The following is a 19137-nucleotide window of genomic DNA, read 5'->3' on the forward strand; positions in this document are numbered from 1 at the left end:
CGAACCTCAAGTATCGCCTGTGACGTGACGCTATCTGTATTTGAAAATACGCGTCCTTCAGATCTATCGACATGAACCAGTCTCCTCTGCGAATTTGTGCGAGGATTTTCCTGGTCGTGAGCATTCTGAAACTGCGTTTCATTAATGCTTTGTTCAGCCGTCTTAGATCCAGTATGGGTCTGAAACCCCCGTCTTTCTTGGGAACCAGAAAATATCTGCTGTACAGCCCCTCTTCGCTTTGAGCTTGAGACACAGGCTCTATAGCCCCTTTGCTCAACAGTTTTGATATTTCGGCGCGAAGTAGGTGTGCTACTTCTGAATTCACCGTAGTCTCGACGCGCGCTGTGAAGCGGCGAAGACGTCGATAAAACTGTAGCGAGTAGCCTTTCTTTATAATGCCTAGCACCCATTCCGAAACCCCTGGAAGCGCTGCCCATGCGTCCGCATGGATGGCTAAGGGCTGGATGCGAAGCACGCTCTGTTCGCTGGGCGACAGAGGTGCTTCGGTGTGCTGCAGCATAGGCGGGATGCCCGCGACATTCGAGGCGGGGGGCACGCTGATCACAGCGGGCAGAACGCTCGTCCTCAACCCGACTACGGTGCTTAACCGAGTGAGGGAGGGCTGAGCGGGTCCCGAAGGACTCATGGTGTCTGTGAGTAAGTGTGGGCACGGGGAAGCGGGCACATTTACTGCTTTGGACGCGCTGTCTGCCTGGGCAGAGCGAGCGCGCACAGGTTTCGTTTTTACAGAAAACCTGTGACATGTGTGACATAGTGTTTGTGGGCACTGGGAAGTGGGCACGTTTACTATGTTGTTTGCGCGATCGACCTGAGTCGATTTTATGGGCGCGCGCCCTGTGTGAAGGGCTGTGCTTGTGTGTAGGGATGGGCACAGAGGAGTGGGCATCAGCGCTACATTTATTGCACCATCGGCCGTGGCCGGGATACCAGAAAATACACTCTTTACAGGATTTATCTGGGTAGCCGTAAAAACGGCTTTTGTGTGCAGGCAAGCGGGCAACTGTACGGGCTTGCGCGTTGCAGAAGACGCTGAGACAGTCGCAATTCCTGGGACTGAAACAGCGGCGCGCTTGGGTGAGAGTCCGGCCGCAGCGGGACTCACACACCGGCGCTTTCCTAGGCATGCTAGGATGTTTTCGGGGCTTCCGGTTTCACCACAATCCTCGGCCGCGGCCCACGGGGAGCGGGGCGACGGTTGGCAGAGCGAGAGCGGGGCCTCGAGCTGCGTTGCTGTCGGTGTTGCGACGAAGCAGCAGGAGGGGGAGGCTGTGGCTGAGAGCTCCGTGGGGCCGGTTTAGCACGACTCGCTGAAGAGCTAGAGCGCTTCGGAAGGAAGTGCTTAAAGGCTTGAGACGCTTTCTGGACCTCGGCGAATCTCTCTACGAACTCGTTGACAGAGGATCCGAAGAGGCCAGCAGAAGATAGTGGGGCGTCGAGGAACGCGGTGCGCTCAGAATCAGCCATTTCTGAGAGCGTTAGCCACAGATGTCTCTCAGCTACAGTGGCGGAAGCCATACACCGTCCCATGGCCTGTGCAGCGGACTTAGTAGCGCGGAGAGAGAGATCCGAAGCGCTTCTTAAGTCCGAGAGGCAGATCGCATCAGGTCCCATCTCATCCAGCTGACGGAGAAGATCTCCCTGAAAGATCTGCAGTGTAGCCATGGTGTGTAGTGCAGACGCAGCCTGCCCAGCGGCGGAGAAGATTCGCGCGAGCAGCGTCGACGTCGTGCGGCAGGCTTTGGATGGCAACACCAGTTTCATCCGCCGTCCAGCAGAGGGCGGGCAAAGATGGGTCGCTATCGCCTGTTCCACCGGCGGAAGCGAATGGTAGCCTCTGTTTTTAGCATCGTCTAGCGTAGCGAATGCTGGTGAGACAGACGAACGTGTTCGAGCTGAAAAGGGAGCGCTCCAAGCCTTCACAACTTCTTCGTGAAGCTCAGGAAGAAAGGGGGCAGGCTTGGATTCCGGAGAAGTGCGCTCACCAGGGAGAAAGCTACCATCCAGTCGAGTCCGAGAAGGGGGCTCCGGAGCGGACCACTCAAGGCCGAGGCTCGCCGCGGCCAGCGAGAGTACGCGCATCAGCTCCCTCTCGATGTTAGCTCTTCTGTTAGGTGTACGGGCAGGAAGCGCGAGATCCGCAGAGCTCGCCCAGTCTTCACTGCCCGAGGCTAACAGAGAGCACGAGTCATCATCCCCCGACGCGGCTTTAGAATCAGCTTCCTCTGCTGAAGCGGCGGCAGACAGCAGTCGCTGAGCATCAGGAAGTGATCCAGGCGAAACCGGTGAAGCAGGCGGGCGAACCGGCGAGCTTAGTCGGGTTGGAGAAGGCTCCGCCACCATAGGCATAAGCTCGCAGTGAGGGCAGCCGCCGTCAGCGAGCGCGAGCGCTGCATGGTCTTCACCCAGGCAGGAGACACAGATGACATGACGGTCTCCCTCGCTGAGTTGGGCTCGGCACGAGCCGCATTTAGAAGGCATCTTGAAAAAGACGCGAGCTCTTTTACGAGTGTGTGTCGCAGGGCGAACACACACACACACACAGAGAGTAAACAGAAAAGGATATGGGCGCCGGAAAGCGCAGCAGGAACGGCAGTCGAAGGCGGCGTGGGCCAGCAGCTTCCGTGAGTGACTCGTCCCGCTGAAGTGCTTCTCAGACGACGCGTTGCTTCTTCTCGTGATCCAACGATGCGTGAGCTTCGCTGAAGAGATGAAAAATCAGTGAATCAGCCTTTTCGAGCTCCTTTTATAGGACTAAGCCACGCCCGTTTCGGCGGGAAGCGCCCTCATTGGCCTGACGTCACCACAGGCCTCGCTCGATAGGCTTATGCAGTTGCCGCAGAGCAGCCAATGAGCGAGCGAGCCGTCTCGCCCATGGCTGCGTGCTGCTGCAATGCGCTTTACATTATTTCAAAATTAAAGGATAATTTTTTGCTTCAGTATTTCGTGAAAAAGAGTTTTTCCCCAGCGTTTTCAACGCAGTACGAGAGACCTCTCGTAAGAGAAACTAGAAACATCAAGATAACTTAAATCTCTTGCGAATAATGCATGTGAAACAATGCATTAACTTAGAGATGTTCACTGCATCAACAACTACACAGAACAGAACAACAGAAACCCTTTAAATCCCAACAGAACATTAAAAACTAACAGATTTCTTCTATATTATTATGATTAAAAACACATAAAATAACACTTCATTTCAACATTTACTCTCCTTTTATTGAGTTCAAAGCTGCTTTGAAACAATCTGTATTGTTAAAAGCGCTATATAAATGAAGATGATTTGACATGAGTTCACATTACTTTTTTTTCTACTAGGGACTCCTGCAAGGGACGTTCTGAGTGAATTCACTTGATTAATATGGAATATGGAATAGACTTCCACGATTGACCAATGAAAGTGTTTCACGAGGTAGCATTTTCCCGCAGATTACAGTCAGACAGTTCTCTGGTTATTTATGTTATCATTTAATAGATTTAAGGGCTTATTTTGCCTTTGGCACCAAATAAACCAGAACCGCTCCTACACAATGACATTCTACCTCTATGCTTCACTGTGGTAAATGCATTTATTATTATATTTCCCAGCAGATTTCTGAAGACACCGCCCTGGAGCATCACCATGCAACTCATGTTCCATTGTGATCTATCACTCCACACACACAACCTCACATTTTCTGCCAAAAACTTAATTCTGTCTTTGATGTTTTTCTGCGACTGCAATGGCTTTTTAAGTAGTGCATTTGTGTGCACCGGTTTTGTGAGGAAAAGGGAGCCCCTACCTAGCATTAGCATAGAGTTCCCAGTATAGTACTGAGTGAGTGTGTATACCACAGGGATTGAAGAAAAAAAGACTAAAATATAACTTGTGTAGCTTTTCATATGTTTTTGTGTGTTTGTGTGTGTGTGTGTATGTGTGTGTGTGTGTGTGTGTGTGTGTGATATATATATTTTTGTAATGCCATCAATAAATCTTGGTGATTCATATTTAAATTAACCTGAGTTGTGCTTATGCCTGTTTAAGGCTGGATTATGTAATACTTGTAAAATAAAATTCTTCTGTTTACTACCATCATTGCTGCCACTGAATAGACCTATAGCATACAGTCCTATGGTTTTGTGACAGAAAACACTGCAAATCCATTTTCACAGAATTTTTTGACTAAGGTGAGATTATCTACTGGGTGTATAGAAAATTTGGCACATAAATAGTGAGATCGCTATGGGAAAGCTTCCAGCAAGCAAACTCGCTAATCCTTATCGCTTAATGCACACATTAAATATGAAATTGAATGATTCGTCATGCACTGCTGTGGACCCAGATCTGAAAAAAATAAAAAGTCTATTTTTTTTTAAATTTTCTTTAAAGCTGTTTATTTAAGCTGTAAATGTGTTTATGTGTGAATTATTCCTTGTAAGTGATGTATTTATTAGCAATGTTGACCCATAGGTATTTATCTACAGTAAAGGGCTCAAAAAAAAAATCATTAAAACATGTAGAATATTTTTTACATTAAACAAATATATTGATAATCAGGGTATCTTGCACCAATGGTCATAATTTAGTTATTTAGACTATATCTATTTTAGATTTTGATAGTGCTCTCATCTACTGTTTGTAGGGAAATATTATTGCTCTTTCATAGGAGACTTAATGGAGTTCTCATTTAGGTTTCTTTAGTGTTTCAAAAGTGTCTCCTAAATGTTTGATATACAGAGCTATGCAATAAATAACAATGAATAGCATCTCAGATCTGATTTGATTTTGGAAGAATTTGATGAGATTGTGATAGTAAATGTTATATCTTGAGCACAATATTAATAAAGTAGGAGGCGTTAACAAAGTATCCATTTGCCCATTGCTGTCTACTGTAAAAAAAAATGTCACTGTAAAATAACAGTAATCAGCTGTGGTTGCCGGCAATACACTGTTAATTCTTTCCATTTTTACAGTATGTTACCGTAAAAATACCATGGAAGGTAACCTATTGCTTCAAACAATTCGAGATCAAAAACTAATATTTACTAGTATTTAGAGCCGTTTACCTCCAGTCTTTGTGCTAAGCTAGGCTAGCGGTGGGTGCGTCAGACAGAGTTACGGCACGCACGGAGATGAGAAGGGTATGTATGAACTCATCTAACTCTGGGGGATACAGTGAATAAGTCCCAAAACGTCGGCGTGTTCCTTTAAGACACATTTGTTGTGGCAGAAACAAAGCCAACAAAAATGAGATCAAGTGTTGCTGATTATGATCTCATCCCGTGTCTAATCCCTTATCAAAATGTGTTGTTTTAATACAGCTTAATTTTATATTACTACACTGTGAAACTACAGCAAAAGATCAGTTATGAAGGATTTTTTTTTTTAAACTCATCATTCTCTAAAAATATTTGAACTATGGCTTCAGTTAGACACACACAGACATCAAGAATCAGCCAATGAATCTCAACAAAGGTGACAATCAACAAAAAAATATAACATCAAATCTGAACATCAAAAGTCAACACAAACCCAACAGCAAAAAGTCATGGACGATTGTTTTGTACTATGCTGGTACCCAACATGCATTGCAGCATGAAACTTTTGATTGTCACCATTGTTGAGATTCATACACCGATTCTTGAGGCCTGTGTGTCTGGCTGATCTAGAACTTCAAAATGTTCAGAGTATAAACTTTTTAAAATCTTTCATATTTTCTGGATGTCAAATCACAGTGATACAATAATCAAAAATAACAAAAATCATCCAAATAAATACATTAGACAATAAATTGAATCAGACCACTAGATGATGATTGTGATCATTAACAAACAGCCATTGTCACCTGATCCTGTTTTCTTTCAGCTTTTTTTCAAGGGTCAAGAGCCCAACTAAAGCAATCACTGATCACCATCATGGTAACATCAAATGAAAATCAAATTACATCTAAACCTCTGCCACCTTTTAATAAGAACTTCTGTAGACGTCTGACAGGAATAAAGTCAGTCTGGTTAGTAAGTGAAGCTGGTAATGCTGTTTGTGGAGTTGTTTAATCCTCTGCTAAGATCTTTTGCTAAGATTTAATGTTATGTCTTTTATCTTGATTTCACCTTTTTTCTGGTCTTCTCGTTCCTCTTTCCTTCAGTGACTCTGCTTGTTAACAGCAGGTGTTCATCAGTGTCTCAATTAATTTTGAAAATTAACTGAATTAACTATGAACTTATTCACTCAGTCAAGTGGACTATATTAGTTAATAGTAGTTACTAAAATGTTAATATTTTGTTCCTTATTTGTTTCTGTGTAGTTTAAGGGACAGTATTCTAAATACTTATTTAGGTTTTTTTCCTAAATAATTTTTACATACATTTCAAATGCAACAACCCATAAATGAAAATAAAGAGAATTCACAAAGCTCTTTGTGACAAAATGTTCTTATAGTAATTTGTCACACTGTACGGATGTGGCAAGCAGAGTTTGTTAATGCATTCAGTTGGTTATACTGTGCAACTGTCAAATGTTGTGCAGTAAAAATGTACATACCTTGTTTTGTGTTATGTTTTTGATAATTTATTTTACCTCTCCCAAGTTGTTATGCTTTCAGTCTTGTCTATTTAATATATGCATTAAATGTAGTCAATTAATTTTATTTTAACCTTGTATTTAATGTGTTTTATCTCTCACCATGAGAATATGGATGTAATTTATTTTTTGCATATACAGTACAGAGACCACAAAGTTATACCAATGAAAAACTTCAATGTCTTATGCAAATTACACATAATAAGCTGTGCCATGTATCCCTGCAGTGGAAGCAGAGAAGACGGGGGAGCATTAGGGCAGAGAGAGAGAGAGAGAGAGAGAGAGAGAGAGAGAGAGAGAGAGAGAGAGAGAGAGAGAGAGAGAGAGAGAGAGAGAGAGAGAGAGAGAGAGAGAGAGAGAGAGAGAGAGAGAGAGAGAGAGAGAGAGAGAGAGAGAGAGAGAGAGAGATTGCTTAAATATATGAAAATATAAAGTGATTAAAATGTTACTGGGTTGATAGAATTGAGTGGAATGTATATAGCTTGAGGAATTTTTGAGGAAATATGCAACTCAAATCCGCACATGAAATAAAGTGTGTTCCTGATTTCATTACTCTGGTTGCAATTATCAGAGACAGCAGTATTTCAAAGCTTCAATAATGCAAGTGCACTTCATGGTCAATTATAAAACTCTTTCATCTTAAAGAGTGAAGGAGGGATGCTGTGGGAAAGATTTAGAAAGAGAAAAGGTTAAAACATACGGCGACTTGCTTTTGCCAACCTTAGCTATTTCTGCACCTTAAGTGATGCCAAAATCAACAACAAATAGCTATTAAATTAGAATATACAAAATATATAAGATGACATTTATTTGAAAGAAAAACAGAAAAAAAAAGCTCAGATAATTAATATTCAGATAATGCTCAATAGCTAACTTGATCTCCAAACTGAAATATCATTTGGCCAGACAGTTATTCATCATTTCTGAATCATTAAAATCACGTTTCCCAACTCGTCGTATATTGACATTTTTAACACATAGGCAACCCCTTTAGCGTTGTTTTCCGACATGCAGGGTACTCCATTCATTTCAGTAGTGGCTCAGTGGTTCATGTAGGTTGTCTACAAACCGAAAGGTTGGTGGTTCAATCCCTGGTTCCACCTGACCAAGTGTCGAGGTGTCCATGAGCAAGACACCTAACCCCAGCTGCTCCCGATGAGTTGGATGGCGCCTTGCATGGCTGACACTGCCGTCGGTGTATGAATTGTATGACACTGACGACACCGAGTGTATGAATGGGTGAATGTGAGGCTATGTAAAGCGCTTTGGTGGCCATAGGTCTGTGAAAGCGCTATATAAATGCAGTCCATTTACCATAAATATTTATACTTATGTTTTGAAGCAACTAACACCACTCCTCCCCTAAATATAGCCACTGTTCAACAATATAAAACGTAATAGGCAAATAAAAGTACAGTCACGGTGTCATAAAACAGGAGGTGAGACACAAAGATGAACTTAACAGGTCTTTATTCACAGATAGTTTAGATCGTTTAGATTCACAGATTGTTTAGATCGTTTAGGATGATCAAGCAGGTAAATGATGAACATAAGGGGCCCTATTTTAATGATCTCTAAGCGCATGGTCTTAAGCGCATGGAGCAAGTGCACTTAGTGTGTGTCCAATCCACTTTTGCTAGTTTAACAACGGCAAAATGGTCGGCGCTCCCGGCGCATGGTTTAAAAGGGTTGTCTCTATTCTCTTAATGAGTAATGGGTGTGTTTTTGGCGTAATGGGTGGTGGGCCTTTTTTTTCTTTTTTTCATAGAGCTTGTGGTTATATCAAGGTTAGGATTATGATTTTTTGGCAGTACTCAGACATAAGCACGGATTTATGTTTCTGAGGGTGTGTGCGACGGAAAATAAATTACCAACCAAATATAAACACATCATTGTTCACCTCTTTTTCAATGAGCGAATGATAATACACATATGCAACAAACGCCACTTAAAACATTTCAACATTCCCATTACTCGATGATGGACTTGATAAATTCATTATACAAAAGTTATTTGTGTCTCATGAAGAGAAACACATGGACTGCAAATACATCACCAACCAAACAAAAACACACATTCTTTCCATGAGTGTTGTGGCGAGTCTCTCTCTTGCTGATATACCTGATGGTTTTGGAGTTGATTACTTAAAATGCAATTTATAAAAATGACTGAGTCTTCACTGATCCCATGCAAACGTACCCCCATCTGGAACAATCCTGACATATTGCTAAACAATAATATGATAAACTTCACAGATTGGAATTGTAAAGGTATTAAATACCTGGAACATATATTCGAAGGGACAGACTTTATTCCCTTTGACAAATTAGTTAAACATTATGGGATTAACAAGCACAGATTTTTAGAATATCAACAAATTAAATCTATTGTAAAAAGGAAATTTAAGTCTAATCATATCAAATTACAAATACCACCAAGTGTGGCAGATTTTCTTAATCTCAAAACCCCCAAATTAATGTCTAAAATATACAGGACACTTTCCAAAATAGATGAATCAGTATCACTTCCTATTGCAAAATGGGAGGCAGATCTATCAGTAAGCTGGGACCATAATTTCTGGTCTCGGATATGTTTAAAAACCTTTGAACTGATTAGAAATCCTGGTTTACAATTAATACAATACAAAATCCTGCATAGAGTGCACTACACAGGTCATCGGATGTTCAGGATGGGTTTTACAGCTTTTAACAACTGCTCACACTGTAAAGGTAATACACCTGACAATTATATCCACGCTTTATGGTTCTGTCCACCTGTTCAGAGGTACTGGTACAGGATTTGTGAAGACCTATCAAAGTGTCTTAAATGTTCTATTCCAGCCTCTCCTTCAGTCTGCTTGTTGGGCGACTTAGATGGTGTCACTACAGAAGGTAACACAATCCACATGGCTTTCACTGCCCTATGCATTGCTAAGAAGACTGTCCTCATGAACTGGAAAAATAAAAATAATCTTAATATCAACCAATATAGAGATCATTTGTGGGATTATATTAGTCTTGACACAGCTTCTGCTGCCATATTAGATCAATCTCTCTGGGCTCCTTTGATCAGCTCCATCACCTAGTGTGAGTGGGGGTCCCGATTCTGTCCGGCTGTGGTTTTTGTTGTTGGCGTGGGGTGGCCATATGGGCTTGGGGCATCTGGGAGTTCCCTGGGGGTGGGTTTCTGGGGGGGTTCGGCGCTGGGGCTGCGGCCTTGGCCTGGATGGGGTATTGGTGACTCTTGGGTGCTGTTTTTCTGGCGGCTGCATGCGGCGCTGCTAGGGATGCCTGTGCCGGCGGACGTAGGTTGCCAGCCTGGCGGCCGCACTGTTCCAGGGTTGGTCCGGGGGGGGCTTGGGGATCTGGGGGCGCTCTGCCTCCGGGTTGGGGTTACGGCTGGGCCTGGGGGGCTTGGGTCCTGGTTGGGGTGCCGCCGGGAGCATGGGTTGGTGCATGCGCTTGGGCCCGGCCCTGATGTGGGGGTCTTCGATACATTCGGTGCCTCCGCAGGAGGGGGGGGTCCAATAGAGGCGGGGAAAACGGGCTTTACCTGGGTGTCTTATTGTCTTATGTAGTCTGGGAGCTGACTGAATGATGGGGTGGGGTAGTTTTTCCTCTGCTGTGGGGTCTGTTGGGCCGCCCCGGGCTGCCATGGACCCTGGTCTGGATGGGCCTGGGCCCCTCGCCCTGGGCAGATTTGGGGTAGCGGGGGTGCCGGTGGGGGTCAGTGGGGGAGCTGGCTCCAAAGGGGGGGGTATTTTGCCCCCTCTGATGCTTTCCTCCCCATCCCTAAGGCTTCACTTCTCCCGCTCCAACACACCAACACATAGATAGGGTTTTGAGGTGCGGGTGCGTCGCTGGGATGCGGGGTAGGTGGTACTCCTCTGTCTCCTCGTGGCCACCTGCATCTCAATTACACATTACAGCTTAGACATTCTCATTACTTACTGTCACATGACACATACATATAGGGCCTTGGGGGTTGGGCACACTGAATGACATCCGGAGGGCGGTCTGTTCATTCAGCCTTCCCTCTGGTGCCAGTGCCCAATTCTCAATTTTAAGTTGCACATAGACACTGAGGGCTCTAGGGAGGGGGCGAGCTGACACAAGCTTGTGGAGGGTGCCCCTCCCCTGTTTTAAAGCACCCTTGTTTTAAAGCACCGTAGAACAACACACACCAACACTACATTTGAGCGGGTGGGGTGAAGCATGGGGTTTTATTATTTTTTTTTTCTCTTCACACCCCTGCTCTCTGTTCTCTGTCCGGAGCCGGGGGCTGGGAGGATGAGCTGGCCGCCCGGTCAGGGTCTGGGCTGGTGGTCTTTTCTACTGCTGCGGGGACCGGGGTGGTCTTCCTATCCCCGCGCCAGAGCGAAGGGGGTTCAGCTCCGGGATCGGGCGCTGATTACCCCGCTGGGGGTGGTGGTGCCTGGATCTAGGAGTATAGAGTGCATATGGGGGGTGCGAGTGTGGGTACCGTGTCCATTTTTGTGTGTCTACATGTGGAGCGAGGGTGTGAATATTCGTTTGCGTGCATGAGGGTGGGAATGTATGCTTGTGTATACATGTGCTTGTTCGTCTATGTCTATGTGTCAGGTCGGGCCTTAGACACCACCTCACTCATCATCTCAGTCGACCCCCACCCCACCACCATGCCCTGCCGGTGGAGGATGCCGCCGGTACGTTGGTGGTTTCTCGCGCCGGGGCAGGATGCTCGGGCGAGCGCTGGCCCGCTCTCGGCGGTCGCTTGGCGGGGCCTGGCCCCGCTGGCTTTGCTGGGCCCCGGTTGGGGGGTGGGGGGCCCTTGGATCTCCGGACCCAGGGGCCGATCTGCCCTGGTGTGGTCGGCTGCCGGTGGAGCCTGCGGGCTTGCCGTCACGGCACCCTGGGGCGTCTATACTGTGGCTGTCGGAGGTCCCGCCTTCGGGCTCTCCTCTGCCCTTTTCTGGGTGGGGGCCGCGGTTGTCCCTGCGGTGGTTCTCCTGGGGGTCCCGTGCCCTGGGGGGCCTCCGGATGTTTGGGGCCCGGGTCTTTTCCATGCCTGCTTCATGCCTTGCGGGATGGAGCTGTTGTTCCCCACACACACTATTAAATATTTACATGGAGGAACCTTATGAACACAAGCACGCTCACACATACAGGTCTACACTGAAGCATTCACATTTGTGTAAAAACAGGTGCTCACAGACACACATAGTCTTGATTTGCTGTTGCTTCAAAACTTATTTTGTAATATTAGTTATGTGTGCTGCTCAATAACATTTAACAATTAGAATTTATTGTGATTCATACAGATGTTGGTTGTTGCTGCAGTTTCTCTGATGTTGTGTCTTCTGTTGTTTTCTCTTTTTGTCAGCAGGTATCGAAGCAAATTGTCTGTTTTTTTTTGTTTGTTTTTTTTTGTTTGTTTTTTTATGTGATAGAATGATGTAAAATCATGGATGGATGATCGTGTTAGAATATTTGGTTGTATTTATTGAATCTGTGTTTGTTTGCCTGCCTTAAAAAAAAAAAAAAAAAAAAAAAAAAAATGCAATTTATCATTGCGAAAAAAAAACAGAGAGCGCAAACTTTTGTGTCAGGTTGTTATGTCGTAATGCTAAATATAACGTTATGTATTTATGACCCTCCGGGACCCAATGTGAGATCCACTCAATTGATTTTGTTATTGGTTTAAATGAATGGAGAATATCTAGTGTTTTTCTGTGAGTCCTCAAGCACCCACAGGATTGGTCATATGATTTTAAGTCAGACTTAAAGGTGCTGAAGGCCATTTCTGAGAAAGGCAGTTGATATTTGAAATCACCAAAACAAACACACACCTCTACCCAAAATGATCACACCCCTATCTGGATAGCTCTGCTCCCAAATTCACAAACACTTTATGCAACTCAGGCACCTTTGAAAGTTGAAAGGCACTCTAAATATATTTTGAAGATCAGAGTTTGTACAACTAGCTTCATGCAACAGACCACCGGATACCACTGACAGAGAAAACCATGGTCATGTAGATGAACACACGTGGTGTATAAGGTACTTTGTAATTTCACTGTACAGTCAATTGAAAATGTGTTGAAATGTTTGAAATACTGCAATTTTGAGGATCTTTTGGGAGCACTACAAAACGATCTCATAAAAATGCATATCTATAGCACAAATTTAACATGCATATGATACGCACTGTAAAACCCCTTGGGTAGGATTAGTGGTGTGGAGTACGTGCGTATTACACTACATAAAGTGGCGCCAGCAATGTACTGTTAATTTACAGCCCTTTACCGTTAATTTACAGCTCTCCTTTTTTACAGTATGTTACCATAAAAACACCATGGAAGGTAACTCATATCATTTGGGAAACCGATTGCTTCAAACAGTTCGAGTTCAAAAACTAGTATTCAAACTGATAGTATTGTGAACTTACTTCATTTGAGTCCACAGAAAATGAATATCTCTTAATATAAAACTGCAAACACCTAATATGTAATAGTGAATTAATTAAAATGTAACATGACTTTAACTAAAATATTTGCAGTTTGTATTTAGCGAACAATAGCACACATGTACTATTACATCAGCAACTAAAGAGTTAATACATTTAAATAAAGCAACACACAGCATAACATCAGTGTTTCTCTGCTCATATCTGACTGAAGCACAGGCTCTACTCTCCAGCTCAATGGTGACCCACAAAACTAACGAATTAAACAGATCTCTCCTATATCATCCTGTGCAAAACACATAAAACACTTCAGTTCAATATTTACTCTCCTTATCAGTTATTGACTTCACATAACTTTTTTTCTATGAACTTTCACTAATATTTCAGTGAAATTAACTTCTTTCGGTTAGTAAATCTGACTAACATTTTACAGTATATTACTGTTTTTTGATTTTACGGTAATCTACTGGCAGCTGGGTTGCCAGTAAATTGCTGTTTTTCTACAGTTTTATGCCGTAAATTAATTTACAGTTGATTACCGTTAAATTATGCTTCACTCTGTTTTTTATATTTTTTATTTGAAACATTTTACCCCCACTGCAAAATCTTCAGTTTTAAATGAACACTTGTGTGTCCACACTACAGATTGTTAGAGTAACACTGAAGCAGTGTTGAAGTTAATGATATAATTCAGTGATTAATTAACTGATGATTGAGCATTAGTGATGAACACATGATGTTAACAAGTAGAATCATTGAAGGACAGAGAAACAAGAGGATAAAAAACCGAAACACAAGCAATACAACTGACTTCGAACACAGAAGACATTAAATATCTCAAGATCTCAGCAAAGGAGGATTAAACAACTCCAAGAAATAAGCTTCACTTATTACTAACCAGATTGACTTTATTTATTTTTCATACGTCTACAGAAATTCCTATTGAGAATTACAGAGGTTTAGATGTTGTTTTGTTTCATTTGACGTTACCATCATGGAGATCAGTGTTTGCTTTAGTTGGGCTCTTGACCCTTGACTTTAGCATTAGCTTTTTTCTTAGGTGAAAAGCAATGGTGACAGTCAACAAAATAGATAACATTAAATCTGAACATCACAAAACCAACAGCAAAAGTAAAAATTTAAGAAAATAACCAGACAATTCAGCTGCATAATTTCTTCTTGCTGCAATGCATGCTGGGAGTCAATTTTTTGTACTATGCTGGTACCCAACATGCATTGCAGCATGAAACTTTTGAGTGTCCCCATTATTGAGATACATACACCGATTATTGATGTCTGTAAAAATCTAATCTAAAAATCTAATCCTCTGTCACCTTTTAATAAGAACTTCTATAGACGTCTGACAGAAATAAAGTCAAACTGGTCAGTATTAAATGAAGCTGGTAATGCTGTTTGTGGAGTTGTTTAATCCTCCTCTGCTTAGATCTTCAGAGATTTAATGTATTTTATCTGTAGTTGATTTCACCTTTTTTCTGGTCTTCTTGTTCCTCTTTCCTTCAGTGGTTCGACTTGTTAACAGCAGGTGTTCATCAGTGTCTCAATTAACTTTGAAAATTAACTGAATTAACTATGAAATGATTAATCAAGTCAAGTGGACTATATTAGTGAACTAATGTAGGGAATAGTGAATGAGGGTATAGGGTGTAATTTGGAACACAGCCACTGAGTGTCGACTTTGAGCTCTGTTAATTCACAGTATTCCTGTAAGCTACTTTCTCGAAAACGAGAAATATCACCCAGAATGCATTTTTTTCCTACGTTCAATTACTGTTTCAATGGAAAACAGCATGTTACTGTCAAAATTTGGCCATTTTTTACAGTGTATATACACTATTGCAAATAGATTACACACAATATATACACAGCAAAAACTCCAGTGTCAAATTAACTCTCCTGGGAGTTTATTTGACTCCACACTCAAGAGTGTTCAACAACACTGAAGCAGTGTTAAAGTTAATGAGATAATTAATTATCTCAATTAATTAAGTGAGTAATGATTGACCATTATTGAAGATACCTGATGTTAACAAGCAGAATCACCGAAGGAGAAAATCACAAATTTTAAGTCACCATTATGGATATCAGTGTTTGATTTAGTTTGGCTCTTCAGCCTTATGTTTTAACTTTAAATTTTGTTTGTGATGAACAAAGAGAAAAAGTGATCAGGTGGTTTTGGTTATGTTTTGACATAATCATTATTTGACCTGAATCATTAAACTCATTTAGAGCCTAATCTTTGACTTAGATGCATATTAGGGCTTTGGATTTTTCCCAAAAATCATATTCGAAGTTTGTTTTGTTTATTAATATTAATATTTGAATATATTTGAATATTTATTAATAATATTTTGACCATTAAATGCCTTCAGCAAGACCTATATTGGTATCAAACTTAAGTTGTACATGTTCTGTCCACCAGAGGGCGGTGTATCAGTCAATGTCAATAGGCAGGCAATGATGTTTTCAGAAGATAAACACACGGTTACGACTGTTTGTTTAAAAAAAAAAAAATGAATTAAAAATCAGACCCTGGATTAAACACAAACAGTATGCTTTCAACAGGTTTTATCCACTGTTATTATTAAAAATAAATAAAAATAAGCCAGTCAGGCTAAGTAGTGAAAAGACAAAAAAAATAAAGTTAGGCCCTATTTGGTAGACCTGTTCAAAACAAGCACATCCTACCAGCCATTATGGCCCATTAACAGATTGTTTCGCTCACATATTCTACCAGCCAGCCATTACTGACACATTGTTTAGAGATCTGACAGCAATTACCAAGAACAAGGCACTTTGAGATGTAAATCGAACACTCGGGATGCATTCCCCTCCCCAATCCCCATCAATCATGAAGATTAGAACACTTCGAGATGCCCCAACAATCAAACATGTAGCCTAGGCTAAACTAGAACTCGCCATTATGGGCTATCTGGCTGGCTGCAGTTTATCTGGCTGCAGACTTTTTTAGGTTGTTCGCCAAAAAGACAAGGTGATTCACATTTTCTGGCTCTAGAGAAGAGCGTTGCTTTGTGACTCCCCGTGGTGGAAAACACTCGTTCCGCCCTCACGGTTGTCCCACATATTGCCAGGTAGCCGCGTGCCAGCTTGGCGAGATGGGGTACTTGAGGCATCTCTCCTTCCACCAGGACAGCAGGTTGCTGTCAGATGGGGGTGGGGGGGTTCACTGTCGTAGGCCATAATTTCTCTTTGGAGCACATCTTCATTCAGTCTGACTGTTAAAAATAAATTAGTTTTTGTTAATGTGTTGTTTAGGCTATGTTTTATAACACAGTTTTTATATTTCCAATGTAGGGCTATATATCGAGTTTGAGTTGTTATGAAAGGCACTCGATAATTTAATTGTTTTTGTATTATTTATTATTGATAATAATATCATCATTACAACCTCCTGCTGAGTTTTAGTAGTACACATCGCCAAAGAGGTCCCCCATCGCGCTAAGAGCATTATTTTCCTTGCGCTGCTGCGGCTCCGTAGTCGTGGCATTCTCATCTCTCTTCGCCTGTCTCCTCGCTGAGCTCTGCAAGCTCCCTCTGAACCTTATCTCGCACTGCCTGCCACGACTCTTGTTCCAAATGAACCAGTCGGTGAAAACGCAGGTCAAGGTAGCTGACTGTGTTCAGTAGCAAGAAATCATCTTTGTCGGGGCCATATCGCGCCTTCAGATCAGCGCATCTTTCACCTGCGGGACAAACGCACAATTAATAACAAGCTTATCCTAGCGCCACTAACATTAGATAGCTAGCTAACATGCTATATTGCTAGTTAGTAAGCGTAGTTAGGCTATGTGCCACTTGACGTTACACAAAACACAAACTTATCTTAGCTAACGTTAACTAGGCTTATACGTGTTACTACATTTGCAAACAGTAATGTTAACATTAGGGACATAATATTATTAGACCCAACATAATTAGCTATAACGTACTGACCTTCTCCATCAGGGTCCACTACACAGTGCTGAGCTCCAGACGGCTGAGTTTCTTCTCCATTATCACCGCTGCAACAGGGGCTTGTTGATCAGCTGCCCGACAGATCATATCGTAGGTACTGTTCCAGCGGGTGGGGCAGTCGTTGATGAGCTGGACTGGTTTGAGACCAAGGAGCTTCTGCTTGGACTCCAGGAGGTAGCTGTCTGTAGGGGAGTGCTTGATTTCCCTTATGCCACCTTTGGTTGTGTCGTACAGCTTCGTTATTTTACCATTCATGGTCCTGTAGCAGGGGATCTTGAATCTTGGCTCTAGCTCGTGGATGAAAGCTTGAAACCCGCTCCCATATATCACGTTAATGGGCCTCATATCTTCGCAAACGAACCGTGTCAGCAAATCTGTCGCTCTATTTTGACGGGCATAGGGGAAGCCTTGTGAAGGAGATTCTGGCCAGCCTCGCCCCCGATCCCTCCCCTTCCTGCACACACAGATATTTCAAGAATCATTGTATGAATCTCAACATTGGTGACAAACAGAATATTCAATTAGGAAAAAGGAATTACTAAGACAATTCAGATCATTTGGATTCAGCTGATATGAATATAGATTCAGCTGATATATGAATATAAGATTCATATTCAGCTGATATGAATATACCGCAATGCATGATGGGAGCCATTAATGAGTTTTGATTGGTGGCACCCAGAATGCACTGCAACTTGCTTTATTATTGTCACCATTGTTGAGATTCACAGGCTTGATTCTTGATGTCTGTGTTCCTAAGAAAAACACGTTCTCAAAGTTTTTTAAATAGAACAACTTTTAAGAAATTATTTGGATTATTTTGAAACTGCAAAAAAAGCATATGCTGTAGAATCACAGGACTGCTGTAATCAATGCAAGAACTGATTTTCCTGCTAAGACAAAACTCATCCTGCAATAAAATGCACCCTGGATTTAAGATCAAGAGCATAGGACATTGTCTTGTCCAAACTTATCTCCTTGTTTATATGCATCTCCCCCTCTCCTTCTTCAAGTCACTAAAAGTTCACTGAGATTATCTATATATCACATATTATGTATTTTGTGAATCTATTGTTTTTTCCTTTTCATGTTTGATATCATTTAAAATGTCTCAGTGCGATTGGTAAAATGGTCTTAATTTCATTGCAGTTATTGGTAGTATGAGAAAAATTGAAACCTTGGGAAAATTCTGTTCTCCTCTTTGGGTGATGTCTCTTCAAGATATCTGATAATTCTCTCCTCTCCCTCAAAACCAGGTGTTACCCCCTGGGGTACATGAATTGACCCAAAACAGCTCTAAACAATATTTGTATAACCCTTTTGTTCTGGTCTGGGTATTTAAGGGTGGGTGACAGAGCAGTCTTTGGGGAGCCTGTAACCAGGAACATCCCCCATACAGTGCTGTTCCAGTGTTTTCCTGTTGGAAAACACTCGCACACCACTGTGGTGTCTCTGTCAGGAATGCATTGCTTACTTTTAGAGTCATCTTTGAGTAATTGATGTCATGTATTTATTATTTCTGAATTGGCTTTTAATCACTTGTGTAATTGGCATGATACATTTTACCTGACAAATAAATGTTACATCTTGGTTTAATCTGCATTTTTCAGAAATCATTATTACTAGTAGATTAAAGTGCAGTCTGGTGTTTCCGCAAATCTCTGTCCAGGATAGATCAAACCGAAGGCACTACGAATGGAGCATGGGGCACATCATTAAGGATACCTTCTGATTTCTGACTATCACTGACTTAGCACGTTGCAAGCTTTGTTATGAGTTAGCAGTGAGGGTAAAATAGCTTAGGGTAAAATAGTTGCACTGCACCCTCTGACTATTTCAGAACTTTTGTTGTTTGTGATCATGAGCGCACATTCGCGACGTGACGTCTCAAAGCGACACCGGGTCCTTAATGAACGAATATTTGAAATTATGAGATATTCAAAGATCTAAATTAATTCATAATTTATATTATGACTATTTTCTAATAAGAAACAAGTTCTAAATTTGATTATCATTTGAAATTGGAGTCAGATTAAGTGTAGAGCTAAAGTAATATTGAAACTAAAATTCTGATAAATTAAGTGAACCTTACTGGAGCACTGAAAAGACATACACGCATT

The sequence above is a fragment of the Abramis brama genome (genome assembly GCF_963993115.1).
Source record: "Abramis brama genome assembly, chromosome: 22".
Taxonomy (NCBI): Eukaryota; Metazoa; Chordata; class Actinopteri; order Cypriniformes; family Leuciscidae; genus Abramis; species Abramis brama.